The sequence below is a fragment of the Protopterus annectens genome, chromosome 1.part1 (assembly GCF_019279795.1).
Source record: "Protopterus annectens isolate FY-2018-M chromosome 1.part1, PAN1.0, whole genome shotgun sequence".
In the NCBI taxonomy this organism is placed as follows: domain Eukaryota; kingdom Metazoa; phylum Chordata; order Ceratodontiformes; family Protopteridae; genus Protopterus; species Protopterus annectens.
Genome location: NC_056726.1, coordinates 986,847,470 through 986,871,093, shown reverse-complemented (window position 1 = coordinate 986,871,093; position 23,624 = coordinate 986,847,470). Strand labels below are relative to the sequence as shown.

The 23,624-nt window shown below is 38.9% G+C and overlaps 1 long non-coding RNA gene across 1 annotated transcript in view; it reads right to left on the bottom strand.

The window, feature by feature from the left end:
• Positions 1–367: 367 nt before the first annotated feature.
• Positions 368–23,624, bottom strand: part of LOC122813478 — a 149,763-nt gene continuing 126,506 nt past the window's right edge. The window contains exon 3 of the long non-coding RNA XR_006366693.1: positions 368–463. This is a non-coding gene — a long non-coding RNA (uncharacterized LOC122813478). The remainder of the gene's footprint in view (positions 464–23,624) is intronic.

The window sequence follows — 23,624 nt, the reverse complement described above, 5'->3', positions numbered from 1 at the left end:
CCCTTTACATATCCATGGTGTGACTATGAAAATCAGCCAAAGTCAGAGAAAGACAGACTTAAGGAAAAAGGGAGAAATAGAATAGTAACATTTATTTTACCAGGTTTTTCAGTTTTATAAAACAATCACTTACCTGTCATTTTCTTTTATTAGAGTTTTAGAATTCTTTATAAATCAGCTTGTCTGCAAAATAAATTTCCTCACCAGACTTTTAAGTAGTTGTACAGTTTCAGGTAATTGCAGTTGACTTTGATCATGAGTAGTTTCACAGTACTTTCCCAGAATTTGCTTATTTCAGGTGGCTTCAGTAATGCAATTCCTGTTCTGTTGTAATGTTTACATAAACATAAAAGATACTCACTGCAGGTACTGTGCCATGTTTTTTGTTCTGTTCAGCATTGTCATCTTGTATGACATCATAGGTAGCCTCTTCACCTGGTTTTATTTTCAAGTACATCTTTCTCTAATTAAAACAATTTTAGTTCATGTTAAACAATTTCTGTTTCAAACAAACAGAATTTAAATTTTGGATTTTAAATATCATATATCATCAGACTGTTATATCACTGCGCTTTGTTACCTAAAACTACAGGTTCAAAATCACTAAAAACAGAGATCAAGGTTAGATTCTATCATGCTCACATGCTTAATACAGATGACAGATTTGCTGCTAATTCATTTAGAAACAGCATGCTCTTATTATCATTAAAAAGTGTTTTATTTTTATTTAAAGAATCATATTTAAAGCATTTGTTTCTGTTAGATAAGATATGATTGAATGAAAATACAGACTGAAGCTTTCTGAGTCCAGCAGATCAACATGTGTGTCGTACAGAATTGCTGCAATGCTATTGTGGATCCAGGGGCAATGTCTTTGTGTCAGTGTACAGGGTTTCCACAGCAGGCGGACCACTTATCCCTACTCCATAAACTATACAGTAACTGTTCAATTTTGAGATTAGTAAGGGGGTTTGAGCTTGGAACTTTTTAATTCAGGAAGAATTCTAATAAATTGAAACTGTCTATGCAGCCCTTTCCTTGAGTTGCAGCATTAGTGATTTTTAGATATAGTGCAGGTTAGGGTCTATTTCATACACTTTTATAAATGTACAATAAACTGCGCAGCATCAGTTCCATGCCATGGGATGATTTTATATCTGGAAAATAACCACTTGAAAAGAAACATGGAATGACTGTGGTAAAAACAGACATTTTTAGCCCGTTTTCTAAAATAATTGACTGTACTTTAGAACATAGGCTAATATGGCAGATCATTTCAGCCTGAAAGCTGAAGTCTGTGAATGCCATAGCATCGACACATAAATGTCAATCTACAAAAACAGTGAAAGACGGAAACGTTGAAAGTCACAACGCTGAATGAATTCCCAGAAGCAACAGTGCTACACATGTAAGTTAAACTTAACTAAACAAACATAACGTAAAACAGTTTTCCAAATGTTTTTGTAGGGGGGCAAGCCCCCCTGCACCCCCCCACCACTACTTATATACACCAATTCTGTGACCGCACTACAGTGGGGAAAAGGATATATTTCCTCATCCCCACGATCACCTTGCTGGCCAGGGAAATTCATTCAATGTTGTGTCTTTCGGCGTTTCCGTCTTTCGCTGTTTTCATAGATTGTTTATGTGTCGATGTTATGGTATTCATGGACTTCAGCTTTCTTTGTTCTCATATAGACCTGGTCATTTATATGTCAGACAGTATCTATATAATTTTTATGTTTTGTGTCCCTACTCTAAGTGATCAAGAATCCCCATCATCAGCCCCACAGACCAAGCTGTTCAGCTTAAGGAGATAACTTATCTGCCCCTTTTTCCCCCATCAGGGTGAGTGTGCAGGTCTCACTACCCATTTACTCCCTTCTGGGGTGAGAGCACTATGAGCACTTCCTTCCTCTAAGAGGTCATACTCAGAGTAATGAGAATGGTGCTATCATATGCAGAGAAGTGAAAGTTTTTGTGTCACACACCTAACTATCCTCTCACTGGCAACTCTTAGTTCCAGGAATGCTGCTTCTAAGGGTGCATGCATGATTCCGCATATGACAAAGTCCCTTTCTGGGTGGCACATCACCATGTATTGTGGTCATTAACCCCACTTGTACTGTAGCATACTGTATCCCTCATATGCCTGTAGTGTATTGCAGCATACTGTGCCCCTTACACTCCTGTATCGTAGTGCAGCATACCGTACCCCTCATACTCCTGTATCATACAGCAGCATATTGTACCCCTCATTCGCCTGTATTGTACTGAAGCATACTGTACCCCTCATACTCCTGTATCATACAGCAGCATATTGTACCCCTCATTCGCCTGTATCGTACTGAAGCATACTGTACCCCTCACACTCCTGTATTATACTGCCACACACGGTACCCCCTCATCTTCCTGACCCTCATTTTCCCGTATTGTACTGTAGCATACTGTACCCCCATACTCCTGTATTTGTACCCCTCATACTCCTGTTATCATATTGCAGCATACTGTACCCCTCACACTCGTGTATCATACTTCACCATGCTGTACCCCTCACACACTAGTATCATACTGAAGCATACCATACCCCTCATACTCCTGTATTTATATCCCTCATAATCCTGTATCGTACTGCAGCATACTGTACCCCTCATACTCTTGAAGTGTATTGCAGCATACCGTACCCCTCACACTCCTGCATCATACTGAAACCTACTGTACCCCTCATTCTCCTGTATTGTACTGAAGCATACTCTACCCCTCATTCTCTTGTATCGTACTGAAGCATACTGTATCCCTCACACTCCTGTATTGTACTGCACCACACTGTACCCCTCATCTTCCTGTATTGTACTGTAGCACACTGTACCCCTCATCTTCAAGTATTGTACTGCAGCATACTGTACCCCTCATCTTCCTGTGTTGTCCTGTAGCATACTGTACCCCTCAAACTCCTGTATGTGTACCCCTCACCCTCCTGTATCATACTGTAGCATACTGTGTCCCTCACACTCCTACTGCAGCATACTGTACCCAGCATGCTCCTGTATTCGCACCCCCTACAGTCCTGTTTCATACTGCAGCATACTGTACCCCTCATACACCTGTATTATACTATAGTATACTGTACCACTCATACTCCTGTATTGTACTATAGCTCATTGTAGCCCTCATACTCCTGTATTATACTATAGTATACTGTACCACACATACTCCTGTATTGTACTATAGCTCATTGTACCCCTCATACTCCTGTATTATACTATAGTATACTGTAACACTCATACTCCTGTATTGTACTATAGCTCATTGTACCCCTCATACTCCTGTATTATACTATAGTATACTGTAACACTCATACCCCTGTATTGTACTATAGCTCATTGTACCCCTCATACTCCTGTATTATACTATAGTATACTGTACCACTCATACCCCTGTATTGTACTATAGCTCATTGTACCCCTCATACTCCTGTATCGTACTGTAGCATACTGTACTCCTCATACTCCTGCAGGTATTAGTATGGCAAAGTACTGGGTCATCACCTCCTCCTTAGTATTGATGGGTTGGCATTGGTCACTCACTCTCATCCTTCATTTCCTAGTACCTTCGACACTGCTTTGTATATAGGACTGTATCCCTCTATGCTGCACAGTTATATATTTAAAATCTTTTGTTATTAAGTCAGGTTTTATAATTGCAGCCACTCTTCTATCTTATTTTTTGTGCTCATCCATAAAAAACACAAAATACAGTTACAAAAACTGAACAATTTATGCTTCATTGAAATTCATAAGCATCAGGACTCTGACAATTATAAGTACATTTTTGCGTGAGCAGGTATATTATCTTAATTAAATATCAGCTTTTTACATGCTCCCTGTAATGCATTTTGTTGTTTATAGGTATGATGTGAACTGTTTGCTCTTTGTTAGTAAATTGTGAACTTTTTTACAAAAAAAAAAAAAAAAAAAAAAATGAAATTTATTGATGTAACTAAATTAAACTAGGTTTCTGATAGGTATGATGTGAACTGCTTGCTCTTTGTTAGTAAATTGTGAACTTTTTTACAAAAATAAAAATTAAATTTATTGATGACAGTAAATTAAGGTAGGTTTCTATACCTTGTTTTGTTCACTAGTAATTGTGTGTATGCATGTACATGTGTGTGTGTGTGTGAGTGTGTGTGTGTGTGTGTGTGTGTGTGTGAGTGTGTGCGCGCGTGCACACGTGCGCCCACCTTTGTTTATGTCTGTCTGTGCTAATGTGTGTCCACGTGTGGAAAATTAGTACTCCATGCTCCCATTATGTTGCATCATGTTTGTGTAACTTGGCAGAGTTACTATTTATTATTCCTTCTACAGCAATGTAGTAAGAGTGATGTTTGCCTCTGTATTGGCCATTCCATAAAAAGTATTATGAACATCAAGAAACTGGAAACAACCCCTCCCCCCCTCGGCCCCCTCCAAAAATAAAAATGATGGTAGAACTGCTCTATAATTGTGCAAAGTTATTGCCTTCACCTTATTAAAGCATTAAAGGCAAGGACCCCATTTATCTGGCAAGTGCTTTATAATTATGCATTGTTAACTGCATTATGTAAGAAAACAACTCTTAAATTATCCACATTGCAACTCAACAGGACTTGTATTTTGACAGGGCTTAACAAATTCCTAGAACCTTGACATGCAGACTCCTCAGGAGTCATTGCTCTTCTAGAACTTTCTTTTGTTAATGCCACAGTAACATAACCCCTGATCCTTTATATCACTACTAATACTATTTCCTCCCTCATCCATGGAAATGATACTTCCATTTTCTAGGTAGACTGTTTTCAAATTTTATTCAAATAGTAATTCAGGGACAACAAAAGCAAACACACACACACTGCATTGGTCTCAAAATTCCACTTCCATGTGTTTACTTTATGATATAAATATTTGGAATTCTTTGTTACCACATTTTTCCTTTTCATAATTAGCTTGTTTTAGGAGACTGCGCTTATTATGATTTACTACTGTCCAGTTTAGTTTTGCATTTTGCAAATCACATGCATAAATGAAACCCTATTCATCTGGATAACAGATAACAGCACTCTGTTACATAGAGGGCTTACAATTAAACAGACCTTTTTGCAATAATAAAAACCTTTTTTTTCTGGTATACATTCTTTTAAGAATAACTCAGTTTGTTTTTCTGAAGCCTGATATTTATTTAATTTCAATTCTGATCTGTTTATTTCTATCAATAATTGTTGTGGGAGGAGAAATCTTTGCATGAAAAATAACGGTGAGAATTCTAAATTTTATTAACCTTCTTTAGTTGTCCAATAATAGAAAGCTGTAAAGCACAGAGATATGAAAGCAAACATGTGCAGAATGTTAAAGAATAAACTTTATTCCCGGCTGGAATAATTTCGGAAGCATTTTTCACATAGTTAATATTAGCCAATAAGAAGTATGCATTGGCCTCCTCTTTCAGAAGATGAACAAAACAATGAGCAAAGATATACTGTTAAATACTGAAACCATCTGTTGTTGCAGTAAGAAGAAAATGCAATGGTGCTGAACACCTCAGTTGGAAAATTGGTTGTTATTGGGTCCTATCTTGTAGTGGTACGTCAGCTAAGAAATGCCATACTTAAAGACATACAGTCAGCATCTTCTAGAAAGAAAGTGTTGCAAAGTTCAACACCACTTTCAATATTTATTAACCAAACTCAAAGAACAAATGCTTTTTAGTACAAGGCTGTGTAATATGTAAACAGTAACTTATGTAAACTGGTAACTTTAATGCCAGCTCTTATTTCACTATAATATGGCTGTGGGAGAAGTATAGCTCAGTAAACTTATCTCCAGCCATCTGCTGCCTTTTTCAATGATGAATCCCAGCCTCTAAAATTGCTATTGTACAATACAATGTCACCCTTAAACATGGATGGGCTTCACAGACAGATCCTATCATCTATTTTTTTTAATGCTAAGGACTCTGAAATAATTTCTTTCTAAGGTGGAGGTGAGTGGACATTTAATAAACTATACTGGCCAATGAGAACAGTTTATTTTCTTTACAAATATAAAACATGTTGCTAAGTCCTTATCAGTTATTGACATAAAGCTTTGCAAGCCTTTTTATAGTGGACACTCCCCTTGCTCTATATATAAGCTAAATAGATCAAGAATAAGGGTCACCAACTCAAAAGGCCATATGGTAAGAATTGGTGCACTCCGGTTTCCTTTGTTTTCATTTGCTCCATATTGACATATTTTACTGCAAAGACTTTATAATCAAAGAAAGTCTGCAAGTTAGCAGGAGCTGAGTTATACAAAGTATTGCTGACTGAAACTTAGATGCTACAAAAACTATGTTATTCTGCCGTTGAAATGCCTCAGTCCAATGTGATCATTGCAGATGTCAGCATAAGTACCAGTGAAGCTGTTGCTACAACTTAACGTTTGACAACACAGAATTTAGACATCAGAATTCTTAGAGCTTTTAAAAATAACTTTGTGTCACTGCTTTTGGAAGTTGTTTGAATGGCAGTACCCTTCTCAGTAACAAAATAGCAAAATGAATTATGCACATTTTTGTTAAATTGCTTCTTCTGAAGGTTCTCCTGTGCTAACCTTATAAATCTTATCTGCTTCATCTTGTTATCTGTTTAAATAATGAAAACATTCAGTTGCTGCAATAAAGAAAAAGATGCAACAGCTTGCTACAATTTTTGAAGAAAATGGAAAGGGCGAAGATGCATAAACCACTACATAGACAGGATTACTCCAGTGTAAGTATAGGAAATTAAACATACAGAGAGGTGAGGTGAACTGAGAAAAGCTTCATATAATTCTTTTTTTTTTATTTTTTTATTTTCAAATATAATTGAATAAATTCCATAATATTTATAAATATCATCTAAATTAACTATTTACACTATTTACATTAGCCTGACACTATAACAAATCTAATATGTACAGTTGCTGTATAAGTATGTCCAATCCGTTATCAGAGTGTCTAATCAGTCATTGTATGATCAGAGATAAAACTTTTCCCCAAGGGTTGTTAATAAATGGCTTTGGATTCAATCTTAGTTCTTTAATTTTAGTTTCCAGTAATGTATTCCATCTTCTTCAGAGATTCATAGGTTGGTACTAGGCTATTGGCCCTAGGGCCTATACAAGCCTAGCCATAACAATTCCCTGGATATTTCTTCCCACAATATTTACTTCCCTGGACCCTGTCTATCAGGGTGACTGATGTGATCCACAAGGTGAATTTCCTATCTCCCATCCAATCATCAAGGTTCCTTTTGAAGAGGGCCAAGGAGGCACTCTGCTTGACATGTATGGGCAGTCTGTTCCAGAGTATGGGGAGTCTCTGGGTCAGGGACCTATCCCTCCAGCATGTTTTGTTCATTGTGATGACAAGGTTTAGATCCCTGGAGCATGTGGCTCTGAGGGATTGGGATTTCTTTAAGTGGAGCATGTCCAACAGCTCAGGGTTTGACATGGCCTTGTATGTTAAGCAGAGATCACCTCTGAGTAGATGATATGCCACAGAGTATAGCTGGAGTTATTTTAGATGGTCAGCATAGGGCATCTGCTTTAGGCCTGTGATTCTCTTAGTGAGGTATTTCTGCAGCCTTTCCAGCTGTTGCAATGTCTTGTGAGGTACATGGCGTTGTACTCTATAATGGGTCTAATGACGGATGAGTACAGTAGGACAATGACCTCCTTTTTTCTGGATGAAAAGCCCTTAGTGATGAGGTGTGCTATATAGAAGGATTTCCTGACTGTTGTGGTGATGTGGTTATCAAAGGTGAGACCACTGTCCACCTGTGTCCCTAAGTCTCTCATGACACTTTCGGTGTTTAATGTACTGCCATCTATGTGGTAATTCATGGGTACATGTTTTTTCCCAAAGAGGATAACTATACATTTCTTAGCATTAAGCTTGAGCCCATGGCTCTGGCACCAAGCATCTGTTTCTGTAAGGACCTTTTGTAGAATGTCCACATCATTTGGGGATTCAATAATGGCTCCCAGTTTGCAGTCATCTGTGAACTTTGTTAGCCAGAGTCCCTTAGTGTTGGCCTGTACTTCAGAGAAGTAGATGCCAAAAATGAGCGGTCCCAGGACTGAACCCTGAGGTACTCCACTTGTCACCTGTCTGGAGCTGGATTTGGCGTTGGCTACTTTTACATTCTGGGTTTTGTCAGTATGCCAGTTGGCAACCCATCGAGTGACATATGGATTTATGCCCAGCTTAGTAAGTTTATCTATGATTCCAGAGTGGGGGATGGTGTCGAAGGCCTTGGCGAGGTCCAGATAGGCTGTGTGGAGATCCTTACCCTTATCCACAACTCTGGAGACTGATTTGAAGAAGTCAGTCAGGTTCAGGAGACATGATCAGCCCTTCAGGAACCCAACTGGGTAGGGTCCAGTGTTTGAAAGTTGCCAATGTCTTTGTTTATAAGTTCCATTATAATGCATTCCATGCCCTTGCAGATCAGGCTCGTCAGACTGATGGAAAGTACAGTTGTGTACACTTACCATAAATGTAGATGTTCGAGTGTATTCACTGTTGCAGTCATTACATTTGGGTAATCCTGCTGGCAGGTTGCCCTCAGCTGGCCTGAATTCCAAAGTCTTGGGTCCTGCATCAGCTGCTGTCGCCCCTACCCTGACGTCAGGTTGTCAGGGGTATAAAAGAAGCAGCAAACGCCATTTTCTTCAGTCTTTCTTGCCCCAGATGTCAGGTGCCCCCTAAAAGGGTAGCCAAACATTATATATATATATATATATATATATATATATATATATATATATATATATATATCAATCAATAAATGCACCAATATAAATTTTACCTTCGTCTATAAGCAAATACACCACATAGGTTGTATAAATCAGAGAAGGAAAGATAAAATCCACAGAAAAAAGGGGGGATGGTGGGTGGGTAACCTGGACTGCAACAGTGAATACACTCAGACATCTACATTTATGGTAAGTGTACACAACTGTACTATGTTTTTCATGTTTCACTGTTGCAGTCATTACATTTGGGTAGAGTCCCAAAGCTATGGTTGGGAGGCTGGAGCTAAACAGCATTAGGAGCGGCTATGAGGCCCTGCAGCACTGCAGTGGCAAAGCCTGCCCTGGATTTAGAGTAGAGTGGCAGATGATAATGCTTTGTAAAGGTGTGCACTGAACTCCAAGTAGCCGCCTCTAAAATGTCTCTGGTTGGTACTCCCTTGAGAAAGGCTGCTGAAGTGGCCGCAGCTCTGGCAGAATGTGGCCTAATGCCCTTAGGCACTGGCTTGCCATGGTGTAAATAGCAGAAATGAATGCAGTGGCCTATCCACTTAGAAATAGTTTGCTTTGACATAGCCTTTCCTTGTGATCCTGCAGCATATGCCACTAGCAATTACTCTGTCTTCATGAAAGCTTTGGTTCTGCCCAAGTAGAATCTAAGCTGTCTGTGTACGTACAAAGAATGCAGAATTCTCTCCCCCTTGTTCTGTGGATTTGGATAAAAAGTTGGCAGATGAATAGTTTGGTTAAGAGCCACACTGAACACCACTTTAGGCATAAATGTTGGGTTTGTCCTCAGAGAGACCCTGTCTGGATAAAAAATGATAAAAGGTTCCACAGCCATGAGCGCCTGTAGCTCTGAAACTCATCTTGCAGAAGTAATTGCTAGGAGCAGAGCTGTTTTCCAAGATAAAAACTTTATATCAGCAGTAGCAGCTGGCTCAAAAGGAGGCAGGGTGAGCTTTTCCAAGACATAGTTGAGGTCCCATGCAGGTATTGGTGATCTCCTTGGAGGCCTTCATTTTTTGGCTCTTCTGAGGTACTGCTTTAATAAAGGATGAGAACAAATTGTTGGCTCTTTATTGTAATGAGCTGAAATGACAGAGGTATGAATTTTAATTGATGAAAATGATAGGCCTTTGTCCAGCATCTCAGTTAAGTATTGCAAAATCTGAGGAATATTTGGTACAGCTGTATCAGTTCCTTGTGCCTGGTTCCAAGCACAGAATCTCTTCCATTTTCCAGCATAAGACTTTCTAGTACTAGGCCTTCTGGCTTCCAGAATGACATCCATCACAGCTTTACTGAGAGGTGTTTTTTGTATGACTACATTATCCGCCATGCTGCCAGGTTTAATGTCCTGAGTTGGCTGTGCAGGATGTGATTGTTTTGCTGGGACAGTAGACGAGGTATTTGAGGTAAGGTCCAAGCTGGGCATAGAGACAAGTTCCTTAGGATTGGATACCAGTACTGGTGGGGCCAGTCTGGGGCAATCAGTATCATCTTTGACTTCTCCTGTCTGACCTTCAGGAGTACTTTGGGGAGAAGAGGCAGTAGAGAAAAGGCATATACTGACAGGTTTTTCCAGCTGAAAGATAAGGCGTCCACTTTCCATGCTTATCTTTGATAAGTCCTTGTGCAGAATCTTTTTATTTGGTAGCTGTGAGGGAAGGCAAATAGATTTATGTCCGGGTATTCCCATTTCCTTGTTATCATGCTGAAGACTTGTGGATCCAGCTTCCACTCGTGGGGATCCATAAGGTTTCTGCTTAGTTCGTCTGCCAGAGTATTTTCCTTTCCTGGCAGGAATTGTGCCTGCAGATGTACTTGGCAAGTCAAAGCTGTGTTCCACAATGTCATGGCTAGTCTGCAAAGGGGGTAAGAATGTGTGCCCCCCCCCGCTTGTTTATATACCACATGACCGTGGTGTTGTCTGTCTTTATCAGTAGTTGTCCCAGATGAAGTAGTTCCTTGAAGGCTGTCAGGGCATTTTGAGCTAGCATCTCTTTTTGATTGATATGTAGAGGCATTTGGATTGAAGACCATGTGCCCTGAATGCATCTTCCTGCCATGTGGGCCCCCCAGGCATAATCTGATGCATCCGTTGTTAGTGTCTGCCTGGCTGGGGATAATGTGAATGGCTGTCCCTTGTTCTGGTGACAAGCCTTTGCCCACCATCGAAACTCCTGTTGCAGGCAGGGAATGAGAGTAATCATTGTTTCCAGGCTGTGGCAATGTTGAGTCCAAACACTTTTTAGGTACCATTAAAGTTTCCTCATATGCAGTCTTGCACATGGAATTAGTAGGATGCAGGATGCCATGATGCCCAAAGCCTGCAGAATTTTTCTTGCAGATAACTGGGCCTTTGTTGCCAACATTTTAAAATAGGTATTGCAGCCAGGAATGTTATCTCTTGAGAGGGTACTAGTTTTGATTTATTTTCGTTGACTGTGTACCCTAGGCATGTTGGAAGTCTTTTCACAAATGCCAGATGTTGAAGAAGAATGTCCTTGTTCTCTGCTTGAATTAGACAGTCGTCCAAGTAAGGATATATTTGTATTCCTCTTTGTCTGCAGAATGCAATTACTGGTGCCAGGCACTTTGCAAAGATCCTGGGCGCAGTAGATAAGCCAAAGGGCAGTGCAGAGAATTGGTAATGCATTGAACCAGCCTTGAATCTGAGGTATCTTCTGCATGATTGTCTGAATGGAACATGCAGGTATGCCTCTTTTAGGTCTAAAGTCACAAGCCAAGCATTCTTGCCCAGCATGGGCAGAAGCTACTGCAAAGTCAACATTTTGAATTTTGGAATATCCAGGAATGTGTTCAGAATAGATAGGTCCAGTATTGGCCTCCAGGCCTTGTCCTTTCTGGGTACCAAGAACAGTCTTGAATAAAATCCTTGTCCCTGCTCTTGCTCTGGTACTTGCTGAATTGCCCCCATGTCCATGAGGGATGAAACTTGTTTTTGTGCCTCTCACCATTGATTTTTTTGGCAGATCTGGCCAGCCGTTTGCCTTTGGCAGAGTATGGAAATGGAATTTGTAGCCTTGTGACACTATATTTAGAACCCACTTGTCCTGGGTTATAATGTGCCAATTCTGAGCAAAAAGTGCTAATTTTCCCCCTAAGGGTGCTACCAGAAGAAAAGTGCTTGGTGCAGGCAGGGGAAAGTAATTGGGACTGCTTTCTGTATGTTTGTGCTTCATCTTCTCCAGCTCTGGAGGTAGAAGCAACCCATTGTTTTGACCTATAAGAACCTTGCGCCTGGGATCTGCCCCTAGGGCGTCTGGATCTGCCCCTTTGAGGTCTGTCTGACACAGGAAAAGACCGATTTTTTGTAGGTCAGTGTCTACTAAACCAAGGTGGCTGTACTTGTAAAAAATCTTTAACAGTTTGCATAGATTTAGCTTTGTCTTCCATTTTCTTTAACACCTCTTCTGCCTTAACACCAAACAAAGTATCATGCTGTAAAGGTGCATCTAGTAACTTAACTTTAAAATGATCAGGCAGATTTTGTTCCTTTAACCAAGCATGCCTCTTATTACAGAACCCGTAACTATGGCCCTGCAGAAGGCCTCCAAAGAACCAAAACTGCATTGCAAAGTATGCTTTCCAACTTGTTCAGCTGCATGCAATACATCCTGCATTTTCTTGTTTTCAACACATTCAAAATTTAACATCATCTTTTGATTAAGCAATCCCATGACATGTTGCTGATACTTGAGCATATGAAACTGACAGTTTAAGGCCCTTATAGCCAAAGTTGCAGATGTGTAAACCTTTTTTCCCCATCTATCCAGTGCCCTTGAATCTCTGTCAGAGGGGGTTGGGTTTTTTGCTGTCAGGGCCTTAACTCCCTTTGGACCCTGTGAAATAGTTTCTGGGTCAGCAGCAGGGTTTTTAAAAAGAAATTTGTGTGAATCAGGAACCCTGTAATATCTGTCAGGCTTAACAGGAGCTCAAGGGTCAAACTAGACTCTGAAAACACATCATCTACAATGTCTAACACAGGGGGAATGGCTAGAGGCCTGTGCTGTGGTAGTAAAAGGAAATCCCTGAGCCTCTTTTTACATTCTGAAAAATCTTGGCTTTCCCAGTGAAAATGCTCCCTCATGGTATGCAAGGTTTCCCCAAAGGAATAATCCTCAGGAGGGGATGCTGAAGGTATAGATTCTTCAGCATCAGAATCCTCATGGGGGGGTAAAGAATATTCCTGATCATAAGAGGAATCAGAAGAAATAGAAACCTGATCTGAAGATTCATAGTCAGTGTCTTGCCTAGGCCTCTTATCAGGAGGGGGATGGGAACCCCTGATCAAGGTAATCAGGTCTTCAGCCATTTTGATCATCTGTTTTTTGGGTATACAGGTCTGTGCACGTGGCTCATGAGTTTGTTTCTTTGCTTTAGAAGATGCTTTAGTCTTTGTCTTTGAAGCTGAAGTTGTTTTAATGTAAAGATGTTGAGGTCTGAATACACCCTCAGAAGCCGGTACCTGCTCAGCGGCTCCGGACCCATCTGAGGGATTAGCGCCCAAGGCTCCAATACTTTAAGTATCCAGCGGTATGGCAGACTCCACATGGGAGTCGGTAGTGGCCTGCGACTCTAAAGTAGCGGGTGTAAGGGGCTGCGAAAGCACCTCACTGAGAACCGGCAACTGGCTTAGGAGAAGCTTCGTCGCCGGTTTTGAGCCTCGGTTGTTTTTCCTCTATCCTTTTCTTTGCATTTTTTGTAAACTCCGGTAGTCAGATGGCTATCCAACGACATTTTAGGATAATTAAACCGGCTACCAAAATACTTTAAGGCAAAATTATACCGACGCTTAATAGTGCGTTGGTTAAATCTAGCACAAAACCGACAACAAGTAACGTGATCAGGGCCTAGGCAAGGAATACAGTAAGAATGAAAATCCTTATGAGGTATTTGCTTTCCACAAGTAATACAATTATTAACTTTTTCTGACATCGGTCTGGAGCAAGAAAAGCATTTCCCCAATGGGGTACTTAGCTTTATTGAAGACTTCGGTTCTGAAACTCAAACATGAAAATTTCAGGAGTTGGCCGACCTGCACTTACAAACTACTTCTGCTTCGGGCACCGCGCGGCAAGAAAGACTGAAGAAAATGGCGTCAGCTGCTTCTTTTATATCCCTGACGACCTGATGTCAGGGAAGGAGTGACAGCAGCCGACGCAGGACCCAAGACTTTGGAATTCAGGCCGGCTGAGGGCAACCTGCCAGCAGGATTACCCAAATGTAATGACTGCAACAGTGAAACACAAAGAACATCTGTAGTTTCCGGGATCCAAGGTGGATCCCCCCTTGTGGAGTGGGATAACTGTAGCTGTGCACCACTCAGTGGGCATGAAGCCTGAGGTGAGGCTATGATTAAACATGACATCTAGGTGAGGTGCCAGTTAATTTTGTAGTTGATGTAGCTCACAGCCCAGGATGTCATCTGGTCCCATAGATGTTGTATTCTTAACTTTGGAGAGTGCGGTTTCTACCTGTGTGGCTATGATTACCGGAATTTGGCAATCTTTTGGTATTGAGATGGGCCCTTTAGGGGGTGAGGGGGGTGACGTTGGCACTAAATCGATCTGCCAGGATATTGGCAATATCCTTGGGATCAGTATATTTAATGCCATTCTGTTATATGCCATTCTTGTTATACACTTTTTTGAGATTGCAAGTATAGGCCATACAAGATACATGTTTGCTTATTCAACTGAGAACCTTCATTTACATTTAATAATACAAGGGTTTTAGTTAAATAAAATGATTCATTAAATAAGGCTTGTAAAAAGTTATTAATACCATTCCAAAATGGCTTAATTTTAACACAAAGAAAATGGGGTTCCAATCTGCACTGAGTATTTGCTCACATCTCCAACATCTTCCTTTAGTGGAAGAATTAATTTTGCTAATTCTGTCTGGGGCTAAGAAGGCTCTGTGCCAGCATTTCCAGTTAAAAACTTTCCAGTAGTGTGTCAAGGATGTATATGTTATCGATAATAATATATTTGTTTTAATATCTTCAGCTAACTGTATGAGTGTCCTTTTGTTATATGTTTCCAAGTGTTGTTTTATAGTTTATCAATAGTTTGTAAAACTTTGAAATACTGTTTCCCATGTCAAAGTCATTATATATGATTTCATATATGTATTTTGTAAATTTAGGTATTTATTTAAATGAAGAACTATTAATTATTCTACTTAAATCTTGCAAGTAAGACAGAATACTCTGTACATTTAGCCAGTCCTGTTGTGGAATTTTGTATATTGTTAGTATTACTTGCATTTCTAAAACTTTTAGTTCTTTGATACATTGGAGCCAACAAACAAATCCTTTCTTTTCCCAGGAATTAATGATTCTCTAAATATTTTATGTGGAAAGTGCTTGGTGACTATAAGTGGTGTTAAAAACTCAAACCAGATTTTTAAGTCTATATTTGCATTAACAATTTTCCTAAATGAGTCAATGTAATAATCATACAAGTTTTAGTGGGTTTAGTTATGTGATATTTAAGCAATAACCGACACCGTGGTGTGGCATATTGAATATTTACCCATGGTTGGTGTGGTTTAATCCCGATGGCGAAGCCTGAGTGATTAAACAAAGGTAACCTTGGGTAAATCTTCAATATACCACAACCACAGAGCCGGTTATTGCTATTAATCAATGACATTATTTATTAATCAATGACATTATTTAAGAAAAAAAATACTTACTTTTCTTAAATAATGTCTTTCTATAATGGTATATTGCTGTTCTTCCGCCAGTTGTGGTATACTGCTTCTGTGTTTTGATGTACTGCGCATGCGTATGGGACTTGCGTTCCCATGCATACCCAGTACATCAATGCTTTGAAATGGAAGCGACGGAGAAAAGAAAGTCTCTGTTGCTCCATTTTTTCTCTTTTTTTTTTTATTGTAAAAAAAAAAAAAAGTTTTGGGGCAGTTTATACCAATGGAAAAAAAGTCCGGGCTGGCCAATCAGCATGCACATTTTTGAATATTAATAGGGAGACATTGTATAATGCAGGCTAATACATAATATGTGCCATGGCAGATTGTTTATATCTGTTATTTGAACTTTTTTTTGAAAATCAAGTTAATTCATTAATATTACAGTTAGTAACTCTTTCTAATTTGCAGGGCAATTTGGACGTAGCCAATCTGAGATTGTTTTAGATATTGATGCTTTTATATATGTTTCTATATCAGGAAAGTTTAATCCTCCCTGCTTCCATGGTCTGATATGATGTATTAATGCTATTCTGTTTCTTTTGGGAAACCATAAAAATTTTATTAGGCATGAATTTATTTCTTTACGTGTATTCTTTTCTGGCAACGCTTGTATTGCCCAGGTTGTATATAGGAACGTGGGCAGTAAAACCATTTTTATTAACGGTAGTCTGTCTTCAAATGTTAATATTATTTTGTTCCATTTTCCCACAGATACTTTAATTGTATTAATGATATTATTGTAGTTTTTTGAGACTAATTCATTATTATCCTTGCATAACTCAATTCCTAGATATTTTAAGCTATATTCTTGTTTCCCTATGATATGATCCCCCTTAGTTTGCAGTTCTTTCTTTTTATTTAGAAATAAAAATTTTGATTTTGATTTATTGAATTGGAGTCCTGAAGTCATGTAGAATTTGTCAGTTAATATATCTAATTATTCTGTCTCTTTTGCATTAGATAATGTTAGTAATATGTCATCAGCAAAAAAGCATTATTTTAGAATTGTATTGTTCATAAAAATCTATTCCTTTGCTTTTTATATTTTTACAAATTAAATCTGCCAATATTTCAATAGCCAGAGCAAATGGTATTGGAGACATGGGACATCCTTGTTTAGTGCCTTTTTGTTATATGTATAGATTCAGAGGTAAAAGGACCTAACTTGATATACGCTAAATTATTTGTATATATATTCTTTAGGAGATGAATAAAGGATGCAGGAAATTCAAATAGCTTTAGGGTTTTGAACAAATAGTCCAAATTTAGGAAATCCATGGCTTTCTCTACATATAAGCCAATTACAAGTGTTTCTTTGTTTTCTTTGTTAACATAATCTATAAGAGAAATTATCCTTTTAATATCGTCGTGTGTGTGTCTATAATATATAAATCCAGACTGATCATTATTTATTGTTTTGGATAGTGGTATTTTTATTCTATTAGTTAGTATTGTCATAATTATCTTATAATCATTATTTAATAATGATATAGGTCTATATGAGGTACAGAGGTTTGGGGATTTGTTTTCCTTTAGGATTGGTGTGATTAAGGAATATCTCCAAGAAGGTGGAATTAAAGCTTGTAGCTGAATTTCTAATAGAGTTTTATGGAAGACGGATAGTATCTTTAAAGGAAAATGTTTATATATCTCCATAATTATGCCATCTATACCAGGAGCTTTATTATTTTACCTTATTATATTGTATCTGTAATCTCTTTGTAGGATATGGGTGCTTGGAGATCTAGTTTTAATTTTTCTGTTTTTTTTTTTTATATTGGAACATGTTTTGTCTAGATTTAATTGATCGGTATGTATATTTTCTTTTTGGAAATGTTCCATATAGTGATTTCTATAGGCATCAAGCATGTCACCTATATCCGATACATTTTCCCCTTTTTTTCATGAAGGATACTTTTAATGTTATTAGCTTTTGATTGTATTTTGATTCTTGTAGATAAATTATGTAGATATTTGGAAGAAGTGGCCAAAGTTTTAATTTCTAGTTTTTTCTAGAGATAAACTAGTTTTTTGTGTTAGAATTTTGTTGTATTTATTGTTTAATACTTTTACTTTCTTTTTCATCTCCAAATTGTCTTGATTTTTTTCAGCTTTTACTGACAAAAGTATGGATTGTAGATCTAATAATTCAGAATCCCATTCTCTGATTTTTTTTTTATACCAAGTTAGGGTTTTGCCATATATATATAAGCTTTTGAGTCCCATATCATTATTTTATGTATCTCTGTGGTATAGTTAATATCTAAGAAGAACTCTAATTCAGATAATAGCCAGGGCTTGAACTCTTTAATTTTAGTTATATATGCTGGAATTCTGGAGTTAAAGATTAATGGTTTGTACCCATTTTGAAGTTTTAGTATCAGTGAATTGTGGTCTGAAAAGGGGCAAGTAGTGATTGAAAGATTAATGATTTTAGAGTGTAAGTCATGGTCAGTAAATATGTTATCTATTTTAGTTTGGGTACCAAATCTGTGATCTTGATGGGAAAACAACAAATATTTATCTTCTTTAAATTTGAAAGTATCTTCAAGTTGAAATGATTCTACCCACTTGTTTAAAGCTTTTGACACATTAGATGTATGCAGCTGTCTTTTATTTGTAGTTTCTGAAGTATCAAATATACAATTAAAATCTCCTCCTAATATTAAGTTGCCTTTATAGTTATTGGAAATGAAATCCAAGTGTTTTTTAACAGTTCCTGATCCAATGCCTGGGAACCAATATAGATTGGCTAGGGTCTATAATCTGTTATTATATTTAACTATTACAAATGCCATAAGGCCTTCTTTGTCTTCATACTTATAAAAGATTTCTGGGTTAATCATGTTTGTTTTCCATCAAATTGTTACCCTTTTTTACTTTGTTTTATAAGTGGACTGTGCCAATATTATATACTCCTTCAAATTCCATTTGTTTTGAAATGAGTTTCTTGAAGGAAGACAATTTGTGCTTTGTTCAATTTTAAATATTTCAGTAGATTTGATCACTTGCTATGATTGTTTAAACTACTGGTATTTAAAGATAATAAAGTTAAATCCATCTTATGTTATTTGAACTATGTATTTTTTTTTGTTTTAATGTGACTAGTAAACATTTTCCTCTGATAACTATAAAGTATAGGTTTGAGCTTTTAAAGGAAATTATCAGTATTATACTGTGAAGGTTTACCAATAAAGTAATATTTTGGTCAGGCATACTAGGCTAACTGCCCTTTTTGAGCCATTTGAGGCCTAGCCAATTACCCCATGTGAGAATCAAACCCTGCACCTTGTGTCTTTAAGGTAAACACAATAACCATTATGTCATCCTCCCACCCTAAAATGTTTTTGTAAAATAACAAGTTTAAATTAATAAATGTTACCAAACCTAAGATCTGCACTAGCCATGGAATGAAAATCATTCCTAATCTGATGAATAAACCCAAATCCATCAGATTATCACTCATACCTTGACAAATCAGAACATCTCTGCTCCATCAGTTGAATTATCATATGGAGAATATTTATAATAAGAATAAGCAACATTTATGTTATTTTGAACAGATATAGTACTATTGTAGATTAGACAGAATTCTAATACAATATGTCTACTTGTTATATAAGCAATTAATATTTACATAAAAGATAGATAACAAGGAATTCAAACATAGTAAAGAAGGATGCATCGTATATAAAACCTCAGTAAAAGATTATAGCACATAGTTATTTAACATATTCACCCTTACTGAAGTCTTTCAAAACTTATTACTTAATCTAAACAGATGATAATATTTATACCTAATGTTTATAATACAGTGTATTTTACTACATATGTCAGAAGCTAAATGTAATTGTTTATCAGCATTTAAGTAATCACTTTGTTTGTATAATCAGCAAAGGATAAACAGTGATTATTGTCAATTTTATGCTATTTGTTTAGAATGTGTTTGTTACATGCTGTGACATTCCTAGTTCAGGCTTCTATTGTTTACTTTTAACAACTTTGTCAGTTTGATGTCATATATAAAACAGTTACCTTGGTAACAGTTTAATTATCATGTATGGTCAAGATGGGTTACAAAAACTACAATTCAAGTTAAAGCAATTACATGACTTGTTATACATATTTACTTATATAAGAAAATCATCATGCTTCCCCTTGATGTTCAGCACAGTGTATGCCAATTATGACAAGTTAATACAGCAGTGTTATTATACTGAAGCCCGTGTTATTAAACTGAGTGGTTATTGTCAATTTAATACTATTTGTTCAGAATATGATTGTTACATTATGTGATATTTCAAGTTCAGGCTTCCACTATCTTTCTTGAATAACCCTGTCAGCCTGATGTCATGTACAAAACACTAGTTGTCTTGGTAACTGCTTAAGTATTACACATGGGCAAGATGGGCTAGAAAACCTACATTTCAAGTTAAAACAATTACATGGCTTGTTATAGATGTTTAATTATAGAAGAAAATCATCAAACTTCCCTTTGATGTTCAGTGTAGTGTATGCCACCTATGACAAGCCAAGACAGTAGTATTACTATACAAAAACCAAAGTTATTGAACCCAGATTTACTATCTAAATTCAGCGGCCTGGTTCATCTTTGTTACGATTATATATTTTGTGTCCAGATTACTGAAATCGAACACACATTCTCATTTACTTCCCTGCTGTAGCTTAGTTGCTTGACACAAGCTAAGCATTATGGTTGCTGTGCTCCCATTACCATAGCAACTTGGGAGCATCTGGGCACTGCCAGTGTGTCTGCGAACCACTCACCAGAGGTGCGTGATGCACCTGAAGCAAAGCCTCCCCTCACCAGCAACCCCAAGCCCAAACTCCCTCCATCCCAGTCCAGCAACAGCCAGGAAAAGAACAGATCCGCCACATAACACAAGCACTCAGGTCACTCCAAGGCAAGTACAAATATGACTCAGTCATTGTCCATGCTGGTGTGAATGACCTGAGACGTACCTCCCTGGGCTACATGAAAAGAGACATAGAGGAGCTCTCTGAGCATGTAGCCCAGGCCGGTATGACCCTGACCTTGAGTAGCATCTTACCCTCACCAAGAATGATGCCACAATATGAAGACAAGATAATCAATTTCAACAATTGACTTAAGTGTTGGTATCATTCAAAGGGGATCCAATGCCTGTCAGCCTGGGATGACATGCTCGACAAGCCACGATGCTTCGCTAGGGACGGCTTGCACCTGTCACCCTGGGCTTCGGATATTGGCAAAGGCTCTTGCTACCCCATAGTGCCTTTTTAAGCTAGGCTCAAAAGACAAACCCACCTCCATAGGTATCACAAGGGATAAGAAACTAAGAGTAATGCTACTCAATGCCAGAAGTCTAAACCTCAAGATGCATGCACTCGAAAGTCTCCTTAGCATGGAGAACATCGATATCTGTGCAGTAACAGAAACCTGGTTCAAGGTTCCCAAGAGCACCCCAGCACTACCAGGTTATACCTCATACCATGCTTTTCGCCCCAAAACTTGGACCGAACCACAAAAGGAGGGGAGTATCAATATTCGTCACAAAGATACCCACACCTCCAGGTTGGTGGCACAGCACGAAGCATCAGAGACTATCCATGTGCAACTAACTGTGGGTAAAACTGCCTTCCAGTTTATAGCCTGCTACAGACCACCCTCCCAAACACAGGAACCCCACTTGGCCTTCCTGAGAATACTGGAAAATATGAAGGTCTCTCCAAACACCATTATATTGGGCAACTTCAACTACCCAAACATAGACTGGGAGCATTACTCTAGCTCCTAGCCCAAAGGTTCCTAGAATTTATAAACTCAAATGCTATGGAACAACTTGTTACCACTCCCACAAGGGGGAAAACATACTGGACCTGATCATCACCAACATGGGGACACTATGCTCCAGACCAGAAGTGTATCCCTCACTGGTAAGATCAGACCATAAACTTATCTCACTGGATATTCACATCCCGACCCCACCCCTGCCCAGAAAACCACAGTGAAAAACTTCTCTAAAGCAAATTTCACACGCCTCAAAACCGAGGCGAAATCCTTCAAAGCCCCCGGGCCTGTGGAAAATATGGCCCAGACCGCAGAATCCTTTATAAACGCATTCTATGAACACCTTCAGGAATGCATGGATCATGCAATCCCAAATAAAACCAAGACCCAATCCTCCAAAGGCAGACGTCCTGTCTGGTGGACCCCAGCCATAAACAAACTGTACAATAGAAGGAGGAAGCTACTACATGATAGAGCAAAATCCCAAAAGGGAAGGCATCTCTGATCAGTATTAGCAAAAAACTACGGGCACTCATAAAATCGTCTAAGGCCAGCTTCGAGAGAAAAATTGCAAAGGACACTAAGGATAATCACAAGGCTTTCTTTAGTTATGTTAGGAACCTGGGTGGGAATTCCCAGATATGCTCAGAATTAGTCCAAAATGACAAAAAATACACCGAGCCCACAGACATTGCCAACATCCTAGCTGACAGGTTCAGTGCAAACTTCTCCCTCTCCCCACCAAAAGGACAAATATCTATCCCAACAGAGTGCTGCCCCTGACATCTCAGATGCTCAGGTAAGAGCCCCTCTCCAAAGCAAAAACACAGCATCAATGGGACCAGATGGTGTCCCGGCTGCCCTACATGAACTCCAAGAAGAGCTAAACCCAAACATAAAACTACTGTTCAATCTTAGCCTTACTACACGATATGTACCCAAAGAGTGGCGTACAGCAATAGTGGTCCCTCTCCACAAAGGTGGTGCCTCAATGGATCCTGGAAACTATCGCCCCATAAGCCTGACTAGCTTGGTCTGCAAAGCTATGGAAAGGATCAACATGGACCTCATAAATAAAGATATTGGGGACCTACAGACACTGGATCCTACCCAGTTTGGCTTTGTTAAGGGCAGATCCTGCCTCTTAAACCTGGTCGATTTCTTTGAAACAGTCACCAAGGCCATTGACGAGGGGAAGGTGGTCCACACAGCCTACCTGGACCTCAAAAGCCTTCGATACAATACCCCACTGGCATTATAGATAAGCTCACCAGCTTAAATATAAACCCCTATGTCACTAGATGGGTTGCAAACTGGCTCAAGGACAGAACCCACATGGTTAGAATTGCTGGAGCCATGTCAGACTCCAAACCAGTTACAAGTGGTGTCCCACAAGGCTCAGTCCTGGGACCTCTCTTGTTCGGTATATATTTCTCGGTACAGGCCAATACGGAAGGATTGTGGCTGACCAAGTTCGCAGATGACTGCAAACTGGGTGCCATAATCAACTCTCCAGCCGACACAAGCATCCTCCAAAAGGGCCTCATAGAAACAGACAACTGGTGCCAGAGCCATGGCCTCAAGCTAAACGCCAAAAAGTGTATAGTCATCCCCTTTGGCAAAAACAAAGTGCCCACAAATTACCACATAGGTGGTAATCCATTAAGTACAGAAGAAGTCATTAGGGACCTGGGGACCCAAGTTGATAGCAATCTCTCATTTGACAACCACATGGCCAAAGTGGTTAGAAAAACCTTTTCATATAGCCCACCTAATCATGAAGGGATTCACATCTAGAGCAGGGGAGATCATTGTACCTCTTTACTCATCCCTCATCAGGCCCATAATTGAGTACAATGCCCCTTTTGGGATGTACCTTACCAGACACCTGCAGCAACTGGAAAGACCCCAAAAGTACCTCACCAAGAGGATCAAAGGGCTCAAACAGATGCCATATGCTGCCCGGTTAAAGAAACTCCAGCTCTACTCAGTGGCATACCGCCTGCTCAGAGGCGATCTGTGCCTGACGTATAAAGCCATGTCCAACCCAGAATTAATGGACATGCTGCACCTCAGAAAATCCAAATCCCATCGAGCTACGCGCTCGAGAGACTTGAACCTCAGCACTGAAATAAATAGGACATGCTGGAGGGACAGATTCATAACCCAGAGGCTCCCTTCACTCTGGAATAAAATCCCAGTCCAGGTTAGGCAGAGTCCCACATTGACTCTCTTCAAGAGGAATCTTGATGAGTGGATGGGAGATCGTAGGT